Raw genomic sequence first — 10,352 nt, forward strand, 5'->3', positions numbered from 1 at the left:
TTAAATTAAATAATTTAATATATATATATATATATATATATATATATATATATTTCCCGTCATCTCTATCTTGTGTATTAATCTAACTTTAACTTTAAACTTATGACAAATTGCTGATGTAAATTTGCAAGTTGATTTGGGTAGAAGTGTCTGCCAAATTAATAAATGTGAATATATATCTAACATGTTTTTTTTTTTTTTTACTGAATTCACCAGTTTATGTCAAATATGCTGCTGAATCATTTTTTAGAGTGAAAGAACCCATTTATACTGCGTAAATATTTAAATGAGACCTAAAAAGGGAACCGTTTTTCCAGATTATAATTGAGGGAACCAGAAAAAAAGAGAGAGAAATGCCACAAAAATAACATCTAAAAATTAATAAAGGCATATGGTAATATAGTATAGTATATAGCTCTACATTTGTGACCCAAACATGTGCTGCTTTTGCACTGTCTCATATTACACAATTTTATTACCAGTTACACTGAGTGGTTGATGTAGTGATTTTCAGTCACAATCTTTTGCTGGTTTTAACATATTTAATAAGTTTGACAAATCATAATCAACCTACAAAAATACATTTATTTGTCATTATACTGTACAATATTTTGGAAAAAAATGGTTAGAAATCTCCACCTTCATATCGTCACATACACCGACTGGTTCTCCAGCGGTTACAATACGTACAACGAAAGACGTACAACAGCATTGATAAGTATAGACGAAGCATAATGGCAGATACTTTGGGTTTGAGACTTTAGTCTTTGCAACTTTAGGGATCTTATCTATTCACGAACAACACTCCGAAGAGAAAGGAAAACTTGAAATCGCATCATATGACCCCTTTAATCTCTGTGTATTCATATAATGCCAGTGGATGGGTCTCTTAAATTTGACGTTTTAAAAACCATAAAGAAAGGAAACCAAGAAAGAAAGTAATCTGGGACAGCAACAGGGTGAGTAAATGATGAGATTAATTTTTTCGTTTTTGGTTGAAGTATCCCTTTAACCCAGCAATAGCTTACTAAATGGACTAATGGTAATGTGTCTCCTAATAGTGCTCTGCACAGGCAGCAGTGAAAGACAGTGAGAGGATTTTTACAGAGATGATCTGTCGCTCTGAGATGACACAATTAATAAGAGATCAAGAAAAGGGTGCAGTGAGTCGAGCTGAAGAATTCTTAAAGCATTTAGAGCAGAAGATTGCTGATCTGAGAATGAAAGAAACTGAGCTAGAGCAGCTTTCACATGCTGAGGACTTCTGCTTCCTACAGGTAACAAGTAGTCTTTAATAATATCTTGTATTTACTGAAGCTTTTGTTAATATTAAAATTGTAATGTCAGGAATTCTGTCAAGTGATGCCACATGATGTTGTTCTGTTATCATATCACTGATTGTCAACTGTGGCAAAGTAAGCACAGGGCATCAGGTATCAGGCGTTTAAAGTTTTTATAAATTTAATTTATATAATATAGCTGCAAGCAGCAATTAGTTAAAGCACTTTAAGACCTTTTAATAATTATAGACATTTTAAGATGATTTTACTCAAATTACTGAAAAATCATAAAATCACTAGTAATATTATTTAATGATTTATCACTTTTGACCAATAGGTGAGGTAAAGTAGAGGTAAAGTACTGGATGATATAGTCACTCTCAGAAATAGGTCAATATGCAAGTACAAAGCTGAAATTTCAAAGTTTATTTAACAAGACATTTGCTTGCTTCTCACACAATGTGTTTAATGTACAAATCAGGGTTTCATTTGCCAAAACCATCATAAGTCGTAGATCATAAAAACCATTGGTTAACAATTCCTTTGGAAAATACAGCCAAAATTTAATATTATAAAAATATTAAATTAAATAATTTAATATATATATATATATATATATATATATATATATATTTCCCGTCATCTCTATCTTGTGTATTAATCTAACTTTAACTTTAAACTTATGACAAATTGCTGATGTAAATTTGCAAGTTGATTTGGGTAGAAGTGTCTGCCAAATTAATAAATGTGAATATATATCTAACATGTTTTTTTTTTTTTTTACTGAATTCACCAGTTTATGTCAAATATGCTGCTGAATCATTTTTTAGAGTGAAAGAACCCATTTATACTGCGTAAATATTTAAATGAGACCTAAAAAGGGAACCGTTTTTCCAGATTATAATTGAGGGAACCAGAAAAAAAGAGAGAGAAATGCCACAAAAATAACATCTAAAAATTAATAAAGGCATATGGTAATATAGTATAGTATATAGCTCTACATTTGTGACCCAAACATGTGCTGCTTTTGCACTGTCTCATATTACACAATTTTATTACCAGTTACACTGAGTGGTTGATGTAGTGATTTTCAGTCACAATCTTTTGCTGGTTTTAACATATTTAATAAGTTTGACAAATCATAATCAACCTACAAAAATACATTTATTTGTCATTATACTGTACAATATTTTGGAAAAAAATGGTTAGAAATCTCCACCTTCATATCGTCACATACACCGACTGGTTCTCCAGCGGTTACAATACGTACAACGAAAGACGTACAACAGCATTGATAAGTATAGACGAAGCATAATGGCAGATATAACAATACAGAAATTCATAGATGCATGTTGCTTGTGTGAAGCAAATGGTTAAATTTACGAGAACAAACAATAAATTATAAGCTTTTATAAAGTGCACATGAGGCTACAGTCCTGTCTCTGGTGCACACTTCAATTGATACATCATTTTATACAGACACTAATACACAAACAATCAAAAACAGATATGTTGAGACCAGTCGTTAAGGAATAGCTCATAATTTCATGAATCATTTACTTCCCCTCATGTCTGTATAATTCATTTCTTGTGTGAAATACTAAAGAAGAGCCTCAGCAGAATGTTCATGTTGCTCTTTTCCATACAATAAAAGTGAATTTTCCTTTTTGGATGAACTATTCCTTCAAGTCAAATTTGAGTTAATCTATCAAATAAATATATTGCTACAATTAAGAGGCTCTGAGAATAACTACAATAGCGGGTATGCGAAGGCTTCAGGTAAAGAAATCTTTGGATATGGCCTCTACAAAATTGGGGGCAGACATTAAGATACCAATGGTGCAGAGTATGGTGAACAAAGAAAAGGCCATGAGACAAAGACGGTCAATGACAGATGCTGCAAACTTCCACTCATTACACATAGTCTCCTCCTCGTCTTGGTCCCGGAAGCGTTTGGCAATGTACCGAACTTCATCCAAGATTTTGGACAATTCACTTTCTCGAGGGCCGCTACTAACGGAAGACGCCTGAACCCCAGGGAGCAGCACATCCTCCTCACCTGTGGCGACGAGCCGGCTGCAGATCACCCCCGAATCGGGTGAAGTGGCATAGTGAATAGCGTCCATTCCACGGAAGCCGATGTACAGCAGGTTTCCATTGGTGGACTGCGCGGCTCCGGTGCTGATGTTCAGATCCACACTGGAGAGGCTGCTGCGCGGCTGCTTATTGTGACACGCCGAGCGAACTCTGTCCTCGCCAGGCCTCTTCATCCTCAGGAACCATGCACACCAGTTCAACAGCACAACACGGGTCTGACAGAAAAATTAGCTATTAAATACCACTGTTGTCCAAACACAAACATGGAATTAACCATAATACATCTAAATTAAGCCAGGTGGGTTTATATGGTAAGCAGAAATAAAAGCAGCCATGAGAGCCTCACCCATTTTGGCATTTTTCCTCCATCCGGATCATGGTAGTGGTATTGTAATACCCAGACTGTGGCTATCACAGACAGGCCAACAATAACCATGGTGGTGGCAAAATACTGAGCTAATCAAAGGATAGAGAGAATTACATTTAACAACCTAGAGAAAATCCTACTAAAAACAAATAACTAAAACTTGTTTCAGACACAGATTAAATAAAAGCTCAAATCTGTTGACAATATCTGTCGATTACCACAAATGTATTTTAAATACCACAGTTTGTAAAACAAACAAAAAAAATATGTTGACAGAAATGCACTTACAATGGGGCAACAGTTGTGTTGGACATTTCCCTTGTGAATGCAGACAGGTACTATTATGATATTTCAGAAATTAACCATGGTACTGTATTTCCTTTAAAATCTTGAAAGTTCTTTGGAGTACCATATTAATAGCATGATACATGAATTTCAATACTGTGGTATATAACTCAAAGTACTACCTGATTGCCATCTGACACCATTTCTGTACTATGTTCCCCCCACAGTATTTTTTGTAATGGACACATTAATGTTTTCACCAATTGATACACACTTTAGCATATAAAAAAAAAAAATAAAGAAAGAAAGAAAATACTGAAATAATATTTAAAAAGAATATACTTTATAAAGTGTGAGCTGAATACAATATTTACATATTACTAACTGCATGTTAATTGCAATTAAATAAAAATATATTATAGCTATGATTTATATTAAATGCAGTTAGCTAAACTCGAACCCACTTAAGTAGGACTTAATGTTGAATAACGTGCTACAGTTGAAATGATAATCAAGTACTTTACATGTGCTTAGTATGTTAGTCAACATAAAAAAAGTGTACTTTAAAGCACAACAAACGATTATTAAAACAATTTAAAATTTACTTTAAAACTTTTAATTTGACATAAATACAAAGTGCATTTTTTAAAGTGTGTTAAGAAACATTCATGAAAAGTACACTTAAGTGGCCTTTTATTTTATTAATATTATATTATCTGCAAGTACAGTTTTTAGAAAATATACTTTTAAGATTTTAAGTACAAGTACACATTTAATACAATTAAGTGAACTTCTGTTTAACAAGGGTTTAAAGTATTGCAACTGTATAGGGCAGGTCAGTAATGTTGCAAAGTTCATTTTACTGACTTTATTCAGATGGATTGTGTCAATTACTAATTCAGATAAGTTATTAGAATCAGCTGTCATGTGTTCCCAATTGTCTTTGAAGTTTTACTATAAAAGTTCTCCTTTACAGTGATTTATAAGGCTATGCAAGTGGTTTGACCAAATTATTAGAACATATCAGTTTATTCAATACAGCCGATCACACATCTGACATCATTATGTACATCTTAAGTTGGACTTACCTATTAAAGGCACAGAGTCTGATGTTGCCGGCATTATCTCTGCTACCAGAAGCATGAAAACGGTCAGTGAGAGCAGGACTGTGATCCCTGATAATCAAAACATATATATTACAAACACATTTTCATATGAAACCATAAAACTGTAAACAGATAAAGAGGAAACCGAGGCTTGTTGTTGCAAGAGCTATTTCAATCATGACAACTCTTAATAGTTTTAGCATGGACTTGCTTCTGCCAATAGATACACAGATACACTGCTGTGAGCATGTAAGATATGCTGCTGCTGCTGCATGAATAAAGGCACACATAAATCACGTAGCAGATCAAGACAGGTGGAGCTGGAGGAGGTGGAGGGATTCAGAGGAACTCTGAAAGACCAGCTCACAGCGAACACTGAACCATTTAAATGGTGAGCAAGCAAGCTTATTGGCTATTGAATCAGCAGAGGCCAATCTGCTTGTGCACCACCACAGTAAATTATGTGATTGCTAGCAGATTGCATGTAAAGGACCTACAGTATCAGCCCGAGCCATCTAGAGTTTCATGACTGAAGTAAATATAGTATGTCAGTTTCAAACAACCAGTGCAAACTAAATCAGTACATTTCTATGAAATCTATCCATCTAATATGTGGTCACTGTCCAAAAATAGACCCACTATGAGAAATATTCACTTGGAGTAAAAAGTGTGACAACTAGCCCCAGTCTCCCCTACATAAGTGGCTTCTGTCAAGATGATACAAGGGAATGCAAAAAAGTAATCAGGCTTAAATCTTTACTTGGTAACTATAAAATAGCTTCATTTAGTGCCCTACTTAGATAAGAAATTAAGCAGAGCTATATAAAATGGAACTTAAATGTACTGTATCATATACAGTTGGCTAATTGCTGGTATTTAGAGTATTGATCTTGAGTAACTCACAGAGCAACAGCCAATGACTCACTCTGTGGAAAGTAATGTTGGCAGCCTCATCCCACTAATACCATTTAGGAATGACAAAATGAAAAAATAGAATAAATTGTGTTCTGCTGTGATTTCAGGTTCAGTCTCTTCCAGAGCATTCCCTCATTCACTGTGACGGCATCCTCTAAATCCAGCAGGCCAGATAAATAGAGGCATTTGGCCTTCAGAGCTCTCCAACTGCATTAATGAATGAAGCGATCTTTGGCAAGCCATCAATCTCACCACACGCCACTTACAGTAGCTTACAGGGATGTCGGCATAAATTGTGTGCCTGTGCCAAAGTGAGTTTTATATGATGTCCGTTTAAATGTGGATATTTCACTAAGTCAGCAAAAAGAAAGAAAGGATAGAGAGGTTTGCCAATGTGAGAAATAAAATTAATGATTTTTAAAATGGCAAAAGTGACATTTATGCACTTCTGGTTATGACAGAGGCCGGGTTATGCTTAGCTCCCATAATAAACCCTTTTAAAGGTGTAGTGTATCATTTCTTTCAATGTCTTGTCTGTTTCCCTGACGGAGACAATTCTAGGCAAGGAAGTTGAAGAAAACATGACATTTAAAACTAAATGCAGATATGTAAATGCACACTTGAGTGAGTACAATTCACTATTAACACAAAAATTACATCGAAACAATGACATCACTTTAAAGTCACATCCAACATTAAAATTTTAAAATGATGACAAAGGCATTGAGTGTCTAGCTCACCAAGAGAGATCTTCTCGCCTGAGTCAGCAGGCAAGAGGAAGACCAGCAGGGCCAGAGTAGAGATGAGCACACAGGGAATAAGCAGATTTAGACCGTAGTATAGCGTCCGTCTCCGCATCACCACCGTGAAAGTCACATCTGGGTACGGCTCCTTGCAGCAGTCATAGAATCTCTCATTCCTTCGACCTGGAACCTCTGAGTAACATATAACTAGCAACGTTAGAAAATTAATGTTTTGTGCAATGACCACTGAACGCTGTTACTGTACATTCACATTGTTGAAGGTGAGTACAAAAATGATATATTATGCATAATAACTAGCAAATGCAATATTGTCATATTTATCATACCTTTTGTAAAATAAAAATCTTAAAAAACAGATCACTTTGATTTTTTTTAATCATAAAAGTTGAAATATTGAGCCTGATAACCCTTGTGAAAAAGGGTTGCTTAAATCAATGTAAACATACTTTATGCTAAATAACTTATTGAAATGATAGGGCTATACTTAAGTGCAAGTTGTACATAATGTTTTCTGGCACATAGTTGGATGTTAATGTAAATTAAATTAAAATTAAATATGGTTTATTTCAATTAAATGCAGCTGAACTTTCTTGATTTATTTCTTAACCCACTTAAGAAGGACTTAACTACATCTTTATATGTAATTTCATAATTACTTATATTGTCTTTGAAGAATGGTTATAGAATACTGCTGAATGACAAGCATTTATGGTAAACAAAAATATATTAATGTAATTTCTACATGTATTCATTAGTGGATTTAAATATATTAAACATAATATTGAATACCGCACTACAGTTAACCACACTTTATATGTTAGTCACATCAAATTAATGTATTTTAAAGTAAAACTAACAATTTGACATTAATTAAAATTAAATTAATTTATTAAAATTATCCAGAAATAATGCTTTTTTTTTTCCCACTCAAAAACCAAGGTGCATAAGCTTTTTGAAAGAATTGAAAGAAACAAGTTGACAAAAAGATTGAATAAAAGATTTTGTTATAATATAGCATTATGAGTGATTTACAAGCAATTTTCAAAAGGCTGGTTACTTTTGACCAGGAACACCAAATTAGGTAAAGAATTTTCAGCACAGCATAAGGCTTCACAATGCACATTAAATTAACCCTACCCACAAGGTCCCACTCTCCATTTGCAATATATCCTGTGATGTCAGCATCAATCATCTGCAGATCCAGAGACCATCCCCCAGGAGCCAAACTTCAAATCACACCTCTGAAGATCAAAGGGGAACCAGCGAACATCGATGTAGCAGGTGCTTTTGAATATCCCTGTGAACAGAAATGAACTGACTGATATGGAACATTTTCACAGGAGGGTAATAAAACAGTTTTTTCAGCACCACATCTGAGAGCCCTTAAAGTCATAACAATAACTATATAAATACTTAAAGGGGTCATATGATGCGATTTCAAGTTTTCCTTTCTCTTTGGAGTGTTACAAGCTGATTGTGCATAGATAGGATCCCTGAAGTTGCAAAGACTAAAGTCTCAAAACCAAAGAGATATTCTTTATCAAAGTTAAGACTCTGCCACGCCCCCCTAAAACGGCTCGTTCTAACACGCCCCCACATATCTAGGTCACTATGTGGGAATATTTGCATAATGCGCCCAAATGTGCACGCAAAGAAAGAAGGCGTGGTTTCAGTAACGCAGTTAGTGTTGAAGCAGCTATGTCAGGGAGACGCTGTGTGTTTCTAGGCGAAAGCAAAAGCACTTTATTTGGCCTTCCGAAAGTAGATGCATTTAGGAATCTTTAAGATTACTTACAACAGAACAGCAATGCATTTTATGGACGACCGTTTCGTGAACCTAGGAGATGGGGTAATTCTGACTTTGCTATGACAATCTGGCGCTTCTGAATCAGCTACTGTTTTGTTATTAGTTTAAGTATTTGCTATTGACTGTTCAAATGCGGAGTTTTGCGCAGTGTAGAGTATCGCGTTGTGTGTGTGTGTGTGTGTGTGTGTGTGTGTGTGAGAGAGAGAGAGGGAGAGACAGGGTCACATCACAGTAGAGTCAGCTGTCTTAACTGCGGCTTGTGTACTGCATCATTACTGTGTCTGTCACGCGACTCTGTTCCCCTTTCGGGCTCTGTTTTTTCTTTTTTTTTTGAAAGATGAAGCTCGCGATTATGGTAAGGGGCATTACATTTCCGACGAGTGCTTGCGGTGTTCGGCCAATCACAATGCACTGGGTCAGCTGGCCAATCAGAGCAGACTGCGCTTGTCGGAAGGAGGGACTTTGTAGAAAACGAAGCGTTTGAGAGAGGCGGGGCATAGAGGACCTACAATAATGTACAGTATTTGAAAAAGAATGTGTTTTTTGAACATTAAAGCATGTCAACATATTCTGTTACACCAAATACACAAAATAATGATCTTTAAAATAGCATCATATGACCCCTTTAACATTAATCATCATAATTATCAGTACTATTACTTCATCATATAAGAGAATTTTAAAAAATTCAATTTCTATAAACCATGGTGATGAAAATGAACATCTGGGGAACCATTCAATGAGACGATCATAAATTGAAGGTGCCAGTAAAGACATACGCATGTAATTTAGCTCGGACTGTTGATTGTTTAATACATCATCTTCCCTCTATGTTTCATTGCTATCTTTTGCCATAAAGCATAACTAGGCTTCTGACAAAGCTTTATGGAGGTTCAAGAGAAGGCAATCTCTTCAATGTCACTACAAAAAGAATTTAGTGCAAACTCTCTGCCAGGACTACATCCACTCATGAATCAGATGTTTATCTCAGGATAGAGCCTGCTTCAGCTTTCACAGCAAGAAACAAGAGGTGAAAAGTAAATGATGTAGTAGTGAATGCTGCACAGGGAAATCTCCATTCACATCAAATAGTTTGTCAATAAGGCAACTCTTTAGACCTATAAGTAATAGGTATATTTAGCTTTCCATATTAGCATAAAATCATATTTGTTGATTTTGCATAATAGAAATTAATTTGAAGGTGCAGTATGCAAATTTGTTTTAATGTTGCAGGCCCATACAAAAGTGGTTTGGATTGTACTGATACTTATTGACACTGATGCAACATCTTGCCAAAGGAAAGCTTTTTAGTTTGTCACACCATTGCATAAATATCTTATTTGTCAGCAATATAAATTTTACTTCCACAACCAATAGTGTCTTATAATTAGGCCTTTATCGAGATAAAGTGAGCAGTGAAGTACATCTCAACTTGGCTGCTTTTAGGTAATTCTGACTTTCTTTTTTGTAATTGTGAATTTATAAAGTTTATATTTTATCTCCCAACCGTGACTTATGCTGTGTTCAAGTCCTCCTGGGACGTTCGTACTTACGAGTTGACAAGTCGTAATTACGACGTCAGCTGCGTTCAAGTCAGTTTAGTCGGCACAAGATGGCGGTGTACCTAATTTTAATAAATTACAAGAAAATACAACAGGGTCTGTTAACTCTGCTTATAGAAAATGAAGAGCAAAGAATTCGCATCAGGTGTGTTTTGCATTTTTTATATTT

At 35.1% G+C, this 10,352-nt stretch overlaps 1 long non-coding RNA gene and 1 pseudogene across 1 annotated transcript in view; one reads left to right on the plus strand and one right to left on the minus strand.

Annotated features, from left to right (window-relative positions):
* LOC107738918 (uncharacterized) overlaps positions 1–10,352 on the plus strand; it is a 20,686-nt gene that overhangs the window by 1,087 nt on the left and 9,247 nt on the right. The gene's annotated exons all lie outside the window — the stretch shown is intronic.
* LOC107738917 (neuronal acetylcholine receptor subunit alpha-7-like) overlaps positions 2,475–10,352 on the minus strand; it is a 14,307-nt pseudogene continuing 6,429 nt past the window's right edge.

Source organism: Sinocyclocheilus rhinocerous, unplaced genomic scaffold (assembly GCF_001515625.1).
Source record: "Sinocyclocheilus rhinocerous isolate Xijiao unplaced genomic scaffold, SAMN03320098_v1.1 scaffold1396, whole genome shotgun sequence".
Lineage (NCBI taxonomy): Eukaryota > Metazoa > Chordata > Actinopteri > Cypriniformes > Cyprinidae > Sinocyclocheilus > Sinocyclocheilus rhinocerous.